Source organism: Gossypium hirsutum, chromosome A08 (assembly GCF_007990345.1).
Source record: "Gossypium hirsutum isolate 1008001.06 chromosome A08, Gossypium_hirsutum_v2.1, whole genome shotgun sequence".
Taxonomy (NCBI): Eukaryota; Viridiplantae; Streptophyta; class Magnoliopsida; order Malvales; family Malvaceae; genus Gossypium; species Gossypium hirsutum.
Window position 1 is genome coordinate 90,328,505 of NC_053431.1, and position 12,269 is coordinate 90,340,773.

At 36.0% G+C, this 12,269-nt stretch overlaps 1 non-coding gene across 1 annotated transcript; it reads left to right on the top strand.

Moving 5' to 3' along the window:
- Window positions 1-9,252: 9,252 nt before the first annotated feature.
- LOC121205345 (small nucleolar RNA R71) lies at window positions 9,253-9,359 on the top strand. Its single transcript, XR_005900426.1, has one exon. It is a non-coding gene; the product is annotated as a small nucleolar RNA R71 (small nucleolar RNA).
- The last annotated feature ends 2,910 nt before the right edge of the window (window positions 9,360-12,269 follow it).

Here is a 12,269-nt window from a genome sequence, read left to right on the forward strand (position 1 = left end):
TCACATCCATAAGTGAACTCGAATTCAACTCAACGAGTTCGGATGTTCAACCATTCTAGTGACATGTCACTTGTATCCTAATCTATTCCTAAGGTTCAAACGGGATTTTCCTCGAACACATCTCCTTGCCATCTTCCGTAAAATACCGAAACCAATACTCGGTAACACTTTATATTTAACAAATAATACACTTAATTTGCATTTTATTCGAAAATAACCACAAATCATATATTTCATGATAAAAATCAGCATATCATATATTTAACATCAATAACTTAAAAATAACAATTATGCTACCTTATTTACACATGAACTTACCTGGCTGATTTGTAGAAGATATTGAAATTTAGGGACTATTCTGCAACTTTTTCTTTTTCTCGTTCTTCTTTGGATTCTTGATCTATAATATAAAGTATTTCTACTCATTAGCATTTATTTGACTTCTATTTCATTTCACAATTTATGCTGTTCAAATTTTGAAATTGCACTTTTACCCCAAAATTTACAGTTTTTACAATTTAGTCCCTGCTCATTTCACCCATCAATTGAACTAATTTTTTTCTCAATTAACATCTTATTTTATCATTATAAATTATTTCACAATCTTTGATATTCTGAATTTCAACACTAACATTTAATTCACAACTTTTTCACAATTAGGTCCTAAATACCATTTTCTATCAAAATGACTTAATAAAACAACCTTAATATGAAATTAGAACTTCAATTTCATAATAATTCATCATATACTGCCCTTACTCAGCCAGGGTAACTTCCAATTTCACCACCAAATCAAAAACTAATGAATTAGATGATTGGACCTAATTGCAAAAGTCTTAAAAATACAAAAATATAAGAAAAGGGCAAGAAATAAACTCAGATGCAGTGAAATTGTGCAAAACCAGCATAAAAGCTCTCTCCCATGGCTGTCTGGCCGAAATTATGAGAAGAATGGCCTAGAAATCTCTTTCAATTTCAATTTATTTGTTTAATTTTGTAAAATTTACCATTTTACCCTTAGTTCACCTGATTCCAGATTTTTTTCTTGCTTATGCCGCCTCATCCATTCCCTTTAGGCTAATTTGCCTTTTAAGTCCTCCCTCATTTAACACTTGAGCCATTTAATCATTTTATCAAGTTTTGTACCTTTTTCAATTTAGTCATTTTTAATTAATTGACTATCCAAACGTTAAAAATTTCTAACGAAAACTTAATACTAACTTATTTACACTCCATAAATATTTTTAAAAATATTTATGGCTTGATTTATGAATTTGAGGTCTCGATACCTCGTTTTTATTCTGTTTTATCTACAACTTCCTATACTACATAATTTCATTTAATTCAAAATTATTTCTAAAACCACACTTAACATTTACTTACTAATATCTAAACTCACATGTCAAGTTTAGTGATTTCAAATCACTGTTCCGATATCACTGAAATTTGGGCCGTTACAAAATTGGTTTTGAGATAATAATTAAGAATAATTGCTGTTCCTTTTATCTCAATAATGTTTTCTGTGGTTCGGCACAATTCATCCTCTATATTTTAGATCAAATGAATCCCATTTACAATATAAATACTAAAAGATCTAAAATAATTGACTCAAATCAAACTTATCTTTGGCATTGTCGTTTGGGCCACATAAGTGAGAAACTCATATCCAAACTCCATAAAGATGGTCTCTTGGATTCATTTGTTTTTGAACAATTTGAAGTATGTGAATCTTGCTAATTAGGAAAAATGACTAAATCTCCTTTTACTGGTAAAAGTGAACAAGCTAGTGATTTATTGGGCTTAATACATTCAGATGTATGTGGACCAATAAATACACAAGTCAGAGGTGGATTTCACTACTTCATTACTTTCACTGATGACTTCAGTAGATATGGGTATGTTTATCTCATGCGCCATAAGTTTGAGGCCCTTGAAAAGTTCAAGGAATTCAAAAATGGAGTACAAAATCAACTAGGAAAAACTATTAAGACACTTCGATCTGACCAAGGTGGAGAGTATTTGAGCCTAGAGTTTGATGATCTTTTGAAGGAATGTGGGATTGTCTCACAACTTACTCCTCCTGGTACTCCTCAATGGAATGGAGTTTTTAAGAGAAGAAATCGAACTCTATTAGACATGGTTCGATCCATGATGAGTCATGCTGATCTACCGACTTCCTTTTGGGGACATGCACTTGAAACAACTATTTTCACACTAAATCGTGTTCCATCTAAATTGGTTCAAAAGACGCCATATGAGATGTGGATTGGAAAACGTCCGAGTATGTTTTTTATGAAAATTTGGGTTGCAAAGCTTATGTTAAACGTCAGACGTCTACTAAGCTTGAACCTAAATCTGAAAGGTGTATCTTTGTGGGGTATCCGAAAGAAACCAAAGGATATTATTTCTTTAATCCCACTGAGAACAAAGTGTTTGTTGCTCGGATTGGTGTCTTCCTAGAGAGAGAATTTGTTTATAGAAAAGGAAGTGGGAGAAAGATTGAACTTGAAAAAATTCGAGAATCACAAGATACCACTGAACCAGAGATAGAACAATAGCAAATTCCACAAGAAATTGAGGAACAAGTAACTGCTGTAGAAACACAGCCACCACGTAGATCTTTATGAGAATGCCATGCACCTGAGAGATATAGATTTCTCATTACAATGCATGGTGACATTCTTTTTATAGATCAAGATGAGCCTAGGACTTATCAAGAAGCGATGGCGAGCCCAGACTCTGAGAAATGGCTCGAGTCCATGAGATTTACGATGGATTCCATGTATGAAAACCAAGTATGGGCTTTGGTTGACCCACCCGAAGGGGTTAAACCTATAGGGTGCAAGTGGGTTTTCAAAAAGAAAATAGACATGGATGGTAATGTACAAACATACAAAGGGCGATTAGTCGCTAAAGGTTTTCATCAAATGCATGGTGTTGACTATGATGAAACTTTTTCTCCTGTAGCTATGTTTAAATCCACCAGGATCTTTCTCGCCATAGCTGCATTTCATGATTATGAAATCTGGTAGATGGATGTCAAAACAGCTTTCCTTAACGGGAAACTTGAAGAGGATGTGTACATGACACAACCTGAAGGTTTTGTCAATCCAAAGGAAGCTGGAAAGATATGTAAGTTACAAAGATCCATTTATGGATTAAAGCAAGCTTCTCGAAGTTGGAATCTTCGTTTTAACGATGCAATCAAAGAGTTTGGTTTTATAAAAAATGAAGATGAGCCATGTGTTTACAAGAAAGTTAGTGGGAGCACGATCACATTCTTGGTACTGTATGTGGATGACATACTTATCATGGGCAATGACATACCTACCTTACAGTCTATTAAGACTTGGTTAGGAAGTTATTTTTCTGTGAAGGACTTGGGCGAAGCCACTTACATCTTAGGAGTCAAGATCTATAGAGATAGATCAAGACGACTACTAGGTCTAAGTCAAGGTACATATATAGATAAAGTATTGAAAAGGTTCAATATGAAAGAATCTAAGAGAGGATTCCTACCTATGAGACATGGTATTTCATTCTCAAAGGAAATGTGTCCTTCAACTCCACAAGAGAGAGAACGCATGAGTAAAATTCCATATGCTTCTACTATTGGATCTATCATGTATGCCATGTTATGTACCCGTCCAGATGTCTCATATGCCTTAAGTATGACGACCAGGTACCAAGTAGATCCCGGTGAAGGTCATTGGACCACAGTCAAGAATATCCTTAAGTACTTGAGAAGAACTAAGGATACGTTCCTAATATATAGAGGTAAGAAAGATTTAACTGTAAAAGGTTACATTGATGCCAACTTCCAAACTACAAGGATGATTCTCGATCACAATCAGGTTTTGTGTTTTGCCTTAATGGTGGTGCAGTGAGCTGGAAGAGTTCAAAGAAAAGTACAGTAGTCGATTCTACAACAGAGGCCGAGTATATTGCAGCTAGTGAGGCAGCGAAAGAAGCTGTTTGGATCAAGAAGTTCATTACTAAACTAGGGGTTGTGCCTAGCATATCAGATGCTATAGAACTTCGATGTGATAACAATGGAGCTATTGCACAAGCTAAAAAACCCAGATCTCACCAGCGATCTAAACATATACTTAGGTACTACCATCTTATTCGAGAGATTATCGATCGAGGGGATGTAGAGATATGCAAAGTACCTACAGATGATAACATTGCTGATCCCTTGACCAAGCCTCTGACACAGCAGAAGCATGACCGTCACACTAAGTCACTTGGTATTAGATATATGAGTGATTGGTCTTAGTGCCAGTGGGAGATTGTAAGAGTATGCCCAAAGATCAATCAGGAGATGGTTGTAATAACATACTTGATTTATCATGTTTATTGATATAAGGCGTTGCCATTATTATTTCAGTTTCTTTTCTGTGTACATAAATAAACTGTTTTATAATAATGTCCTGAGAATAATATGATTATTCTTAAAAAATCCTTAGTTAAGTATTATTGTTCGCTAGGACAACAATAATGCATTAAGACTAACATGTAGTTGATTGATGATAAAGAGTTGTCATTGATATGGAGTGTCAAAATCAATGCATGAATATGTGTATTAGAGAACAACATATTGGACTGACCTGCTACGAGTATATTTCTTGGATTATTATGTAATTGTCACAACATTACTCATAGTGATTAATATGTATATGATCCTCATACTTGAGATCATCATTATTCCAACATCGTGAGTTGTATATTTTGATATAGTCAAACGAACATCGTAATTGGTTATTCTATAAAGACTAATGTTGGATATACCACAATCTATGTAGAGGGATATGGTTGATCAATATAGGATAAGTCCCTCCTACATAATGGGAGTAATATCTTAGGCCACTTGATTGAGTGAGACTAGAAATGCATGGCCATGCTCAAATAAGTTGATATGAGATGTCATACTTATTTATGTATCATAGTTCACTTAAGGTATCAAGAAACATGGGATGCACTATGCAAGTGTGACTATTCCATGACTTGTGTCCATTCCAAAGATATAGGACTTAAGGATTAATGCATGAAAGGTTAATCACAAAAGGTTAGGTCGAATCATGACTTCTCGTAACTTAGGTAGCAATGGTGCATTGCTAGATGCCATTCATTGTTTGTAACATTAGAATCGTTCTAATATTACTGCTAACGTTACAAGAACCTATAGGGTCACACCCTATGGTTGAAATGAACGGAGTAAAACATAGATGGTAGAATTAATTTAATTTGGCAATCAAATTGTTGAACATATTATACGTACAAGGATGTTGTACACATAATCAGAACATAATTTCATTAGTATATGAATTTGGTTCGTATATAAGTTTAAATAAATATCGTTTACCGAAATCTTTATTATAATTAATGTAATTATAATTTTCGGTTAAACATTATTTTATTTATTTTAATGATGACTATTATGTTCAGATTAATTTTAATAAATTAATATTCATTAAAAAGATATACCAATTAAAAGGGTGTTATATATGGCAAGGGTAAAAACCCTAAAGAGATAATATAAAAATAAGCCTGAAACTATGCTAAAGGGTCTAGCAGCCGTCAAGCATAAAAATCACTGAAATAGTTTCTGAGATTTTTCTACCGTTCATTGTCAACTGGGTGGACTACGTAGAGGCCGACATCGAAAAGGTTGCGGCTTGGTTCGATAGTGGTTCAGGATTCCCATTGCCTAGGCGTCGCTGTCTACTCAGATTGAAGTTTTGGTAATTTCAAAACCTTTTATCACCCCGATTTGTTCCTTACACATGGATCCATGGTTTGGATCGTCGAAATGTTTTTAATTATTTTATTTTTCCGCTGCGCCTTGGAGGCACGGGCGTTCCAACATCAATATCTCAAAAAATTATGGCTTTTTTCTATGTTTAAACTTGTGACTTCCAACTCAAAATAATACCTAAACTTGGAAGTTTTTAATTCTTCAAAAATCAACTTATCATGCTTGATTCCCTAATTTCTTAAAGTTTAAACACTTAATGCATAAATGCTTATGTTTTAATTCAAGACATATCAATAAAAATCATAAATTAATTAAAATTCATTCTAATAGTGATATAAATGATTTACATGAGAATAAGACACAAGTCAGGGATTTCTAATGATAATATAAAAGACCCCCAAACTTAAGATGTACATTGCCCTCAATGTACAAAGATAGATATAATGAAAAAGACAGATTTATAATCATAAGATAGGGAGAGAAGTGAAACTTCATGAATGATGAATGAATTCCTTGAACTGGAGTTTTGGAGGATAATCGGCGTGAGAGTGGAGGAGGATACTCCGATGGTGGTAGAGGTTCATTACTCCATAAGTCCTGCACCAAAAGAAAATTATATCTGGTAGTAGCTATGGTTGTGGTAGAGCAGGATATGGCAGTCGTGGAGAACCTTTCCCGGTGGAGTTTTTAGTTCCTATGTGATGATGAGCTGAGGAGCTCTTTATAACTGTGACAGAATCAGGAACTTTTTAGGAAATATAACGAAGCATAATTACTTGTAATGGAATAGCCGAAATTGATAATTGTAAAATAAAAATAAAAATTATAAAATCTAATAGAAATAATCTTAAAGAAAAAATAAAAAAGTAGTCTTAAAATAGAATAAAAATAAATACATAAAATAATACACAAAATTTTTTAAACATCTTCCTAGCTAGGTGGTTTGCGAGGTGGGGGTGGCGATGAGATCTGGAAGTACACATGGCCAGGGGACACGTTCGTGTCCCCCAATTTTTTTGCCCGTGTGATTCGCGAATTTTGAGTTTGGGCACGTCTGACATTTCGCCCACGCCCATGTTCCTTGGGCATGTAAGTGCACACGGCCGTGTCTGTCTTCGTTTGCTTCTTCTACGCCCGTGTATGTAGACCCATGCCCGTGTTAATCTGACAGGTTCGACCACGGGTTCTAGACATGAGCGTGGCGAATGCCCGTGCTACTTTCTCAGGTTCAACCACGGTTCTATGACACGGGCGTGTTGCATGCCCGTGTTGTTTTGGCAGATTCACCCACGGTCCTAACGCGCGGCTGTGGCAACTTATCGCAGCCCATGCTGGGGAAAATTTCGCCCTGTTTTTACACGGCTTAAGGCACACCCGTGTGCCTGGCCGTGTGTGTTTTAGAAAGCCTACGTTCCATGAGTCAGTTAGTATGTTAGATGTTAAAACTAAAATTTAAAGAAATTAATATTGTTAGTGCTCAGGTTGCCTCCCGAGAAGCACTTATTTATAGTCTAAGCTTGACTTACCTCTCTGGTTTGTCATCATGGTGGATCGAGGAGTTTACATTCCTCATCCCTACTATAAATTTTATCAACATAAGGTGTAAGACGAGTACTATTTACCTTGAACGTGCCAAATTTGGGGTGATTTACCTCGATCGTACCGTATGGAAAAATGCTAGTTATCGTAAGAGGGGTTTCTTCATTCGGTTCAGAGGATCTGCTGCATCTAGTAGTACTTTGTCTCCAACTTGAAGTTGATTTGGTGAGGCATTGAGCTCGTTCTGGAGTAATTTTGGTTTATCGTGTTTTCTTGGTTTAAATGTTAGCCATTCATCTAACTCGATTCGTAACATTCGTTCTTCATGGGTATATTCTTTGATGTGGATTGAACATGGCTGATGTGTGTCCTTCGAACTTATTTCCTGCAAAATAGGTTGCACTATATGATCAGTCTTAATAGAACAATTTGTACAATCACCTTCAATTTTTGACGTGTTGTTCGGGTTGCGAGCTTGAAGGTTGATTGTTTCGCCTCCTACACGAAGTGTGAGTTCACCTGTGCCAACGTCAATAATTGTTCTAGCAGTTGCTAAAAAGGGCCTTCCCAAAATTAAAGGAACATTACTGTCCTCTTCTATGTCTAAAGCAACAATATCAACTGGGAATATAAATTTGTCAATTTTAACGAGTACATCTTCAATAATACCTCTAGGAAATCTGACAGGTTTATCTGCTAATTGAATGGTCATCCTAGTTTCTTTGGGTTTCCCTAGACCTAGCTGCTTGAACAATTTGTAAGGCATAACATTGATACTAGCCCCTAGATCAGCCAACGCATTATTAACATCTAAACTACCAATTAAACAAGCAATCGTAAAACTCCCTGGATCTTTTAGTTTGTTGGGTAGCTTATTCTGAAGAATGACTGAGCAAACCACGTTCAGCTCCACATGCGACCTTTCATCTAACTTTCATTTATTTGCTAGAAACTCCTTTAAAAATTTGACTGCGTTCGGTATCTGCGAAAGTGCTTCAATAAACGGTACGTTAATATGTAGTTTCTTTAAAAGTTTAAGGAATTTACCAAATTGTTCGTCTGAGCGGTCTTTCCTTGTTGCATTGGGGTATGCCACACGAGGTTTATATTCTGTACTTACCGATTTTTGTTTGTTTTGGCCTACCTCATCCTTACCTTCGCTTACCACCGGTTCTGGCCTTGGTTTTGCCACTAACCCTTCCTCATCATGAATGGCAATTGCATTGAGTTGCTCCCTTGGGTTGGATTCGGTGCTGCTTGGCAGGCTACCTTGTGGTCATTCAGAAATCAACTTGGTGAGCTGTCCAATCTGAGTTTTGAGTCTCTGGATTGATGCTTGTTGATTTTTGAGTGCCATCTCGGTATTCTGAAAATGAGTCTCTGACACCGAGATGAATTTGGTTAGCATCTCCTCAAGGTTTGGCTTTTTCTCCTACTAGTATGGTGGTTGCTGAAAGCCTGGAAGGGGTGGTGGTTTCTAATTTCCTTGGCCTCCCCATGAAAAATTTGGGAGATTCCTCCAACCTGCATTATAAGTATTGCTATAAAGATTGTTTTGAGATCGAGGATTATTACCCATGTAATTTAACTGCTCGTTCTCCATGTTGTGGCCATAAGGCGGGTATTTTGAATTGCTCGATCCACTTTCATTTGCTTCTTACTACAATACTGGGTGAACCTGTGAAGAACCAAGAAAACCGTCAATTTTCTTATTCAAGAATTCTACCTTATTAGAGAGCATGGTGACCGAATCGACGTTATAAACATCGACTATTTTCGTTGGCTTTGTCCTCATGACTTGCCACTGATAGTTATTCAGTGACATCTCCTCTATAAATTCATAGGCATCTTCAGGTGTTTTATTATTGTTGGTTCCACCAGCAGCTGCGTCAACCATTTGTCGAGTCGAAGGATTAAGGCTATTATGAAAGGTTTGAACCTGTAGCTAGAGTGGTAACCCATGGTGAGGGCATCTTCGCAAAAGGTCTTTGTATCTCTCCCATGCATTGTAGAGTATCTCTAAACCCATCTGCACAAAAGAAGAGATATCATTACGTAATTTAGCCGTTTTAGCCGGCAGAAAATATTTTAATAAGAACTTTTCAGTCATTTGTTCCCAAGTAGTTATTGACCCCTGTGGTAACGAATTCAACCACTATTTAGCTTTGTTTCTTAATGAAAAAGGGAATAACCGAAGGTGAATGGTGTCATCAGAAATGCCATTAATTTTAAATGTATAACATAGTTCTAAAAAGTTTGCTAAGTGAGCGTTGGGATCTTCATCCTGCAAACCATCAAACTAAACAAATTGTTGTATCATTTGAATTGTGTTAGGTTTCAGTTCAAAAGTATTTACAGCTTCAGCAGGTCTAACTATGCTTGATTCAGTTCCTGTTAAAGAAGGTTTAGCATAATCATTAATAGTGCACAGAGCAGGATTTTGATTAACAGCAATCGCAGGAGGTAGCGGATTTTCTTGGTTTTTAGCCATCTCTTCGGTGGTGGTTGAAATATCTTACTCTTGCTCTTCTGTGTAATGTAAGCTTCGCCTTATTTCTCTTCGGTTTCGCGAACTATGCGATCGATCTCACTATCAAACAGTAATGGTCCTGACGGGTTTCTCTTGGTCATAAACTAGAAAAACATGTCAGAAGAAAATAAATGAAGAGTTTGAAAAGAAAATAAAAATTTTAATTGCAATAAAAGTAAAATGGCTAAAGTAATAAAAATCAAGTGTTCCTAATATCTTAGGTCCCCGGCAACGGCACCAAAAACTTTATACTTGATATTCGTGACAGGTTTTAAATATTTATAATCAATCATTCTTAAAACTAACTATTATCACGATGAAGGCAAGTGTACCTATCGAACAGTAGTATAGCTTTAGCAAGACCGAATTATCGAACCCAAAGGAACTAAAAGTACTAGTATCAACTTTCATTTTATTATCTAGCCTAAAAAATAAAAGGGTTTTGTTTATCTAACTAATTAATTAAACTAAGAAATCACAGAAAAGAAATTTGGGGAAAATACTTTTTGGAAAATTTGATTGATTAAGACCATACCTAAGGAAAAATCCACCTAGACTTCACTTGTTATTTGACTCTGAATCGAACGATTTATTCATTCAACTTGTTCCGTAAAGATCCCTAAGTTATATTATTATCTCTCTCGAGACTAACAACGTCTAACCCTAGATTGAATAATTGAAATCTCTTTTTTAATTAACGTCCTAGGGTTGCATATGGATCCCCCTATTAAGTTTCACCCTAATCCGGCAAAATCTTGTCACCCTATCTCTAGCCGCGCAACCAACTCTGATTAATTATGACAAATTTACTCTTAGACAGGGTCTATTCCTCCTCTGAATAAAAGCTTAACTTGAATCAATATCCTGGAATATCAAAACAAGAATTAAGAACACATAATTAAGAACAAGTCAAATATTTATCATACAATTCAGATAATAATAACAAGATCCATATTAGGTTTCATTCCCCTTAGGTATTTATGGCTTTCCTTAAGCAATTCATTACTTCCTCCTCTGCGTCCCCTATTTAAGTGCCTCCTCAGGTGTTTAAATAGGCTTTGGAATTCCTAAGAGCCCTCAAAATTGACCTTTTCTGAATTGGACTAAACTTGGGCTCGGCAGGGATACGCCCGTGTGACACGCCCGTGTGTGATTGCTTAAGGCTGTGGTCAAGCCTGTTAAACGGGCATGGGCATGAGATCTACCTGTGTAAATCATGCTTTGACCTTGCCAAAGGGACATGACCGTGTGGTCTACTCGTGTGAGGAAGTCCAGGCCATGTTGATTTCGTATGTTGGCCCATTTTCTCCGTTTTTGGCCCGTTTCTCATTCCTTTCACTCTTCTATTTTAAGGAAAAATCATCCATAAAATGTGCTAAGCATGGGATAGAAATATGTATAAATTACGGTTTATCATTCAGCCACTTATTCCTCTCTCAAGTAAGTGATTTAGATAGTTATTATTGATGATTTTGGTACTATTGGAACCCTTGTAGCATGACCTAACTGATGAGGGGACTATTTTGCAAAATGGTTGAGAGTCTAGGGTTTTTCCATGAAAACATATATGTTGTTAACTGAAATTTTATGGAAGAATATGAGTTATGGTTGTAAAATAAACAACTTTCTTGAAAGAACATCTCATGAAAACCCTAATAAGACCATTTTGTAAAGATTGTAAAATAGATAGTAATGTGGTGAAATAATAGAAATTTTGGGTTGCTATAAGAGTAAAAAGGGTTTGGCTAGGCTTAAGGAATGAAGAAATTTGATAAAAATTGATTTTTGAGCCTAGGGGTAAAATGGTCATTTTGCCAAAAATGTGAATTTTGATTGTCTAAATTTATTTAGTGACTAAATGAGTGAATTTTTATTATTTTAGATCAAGAAATACAAAATCCGAACCTAAACCAAGGGAAAGCCAAGCAAGTAGATTAAATCGACTAGTCGCTTACATTTTGTAATCTGCGGTATGTAGTTTGTTAATAATGCAACTATATTGTTATGATGTGCGATGGAATTGATATTGCATATATTGTTTTGCTTGTGAATATGAGTATGCATGATGAGAAATTAATGAAATGAAGACTCCCAGTTGAACTTTAGGAATAGAATTGGATATCTATGCCATGACGTTGGGTGATATGTGTTCTAGTGTAAGACATGTCTGGGACATGCATCAGCATTGAGACGAGGGCTAGTGTAAGACATGTCTAGGACATGTATCAGCCTCGAGATATACAAGCTAGTGTAAGACCTGCCTGGGACATGGCATCAGCTTGTTGTGTGCCAGTGTAAGACCTGTCTGGGACATGGCATCGAAACTAATAAATGAGAGCCAATATAAGACCTGTCTGGGACATGGTATTGGCCTCAATATATGAAAGTTAGTGTAAGACTTGTCTAGGACATGGCATCGACTTTGATGTGCTATCCAGTGTA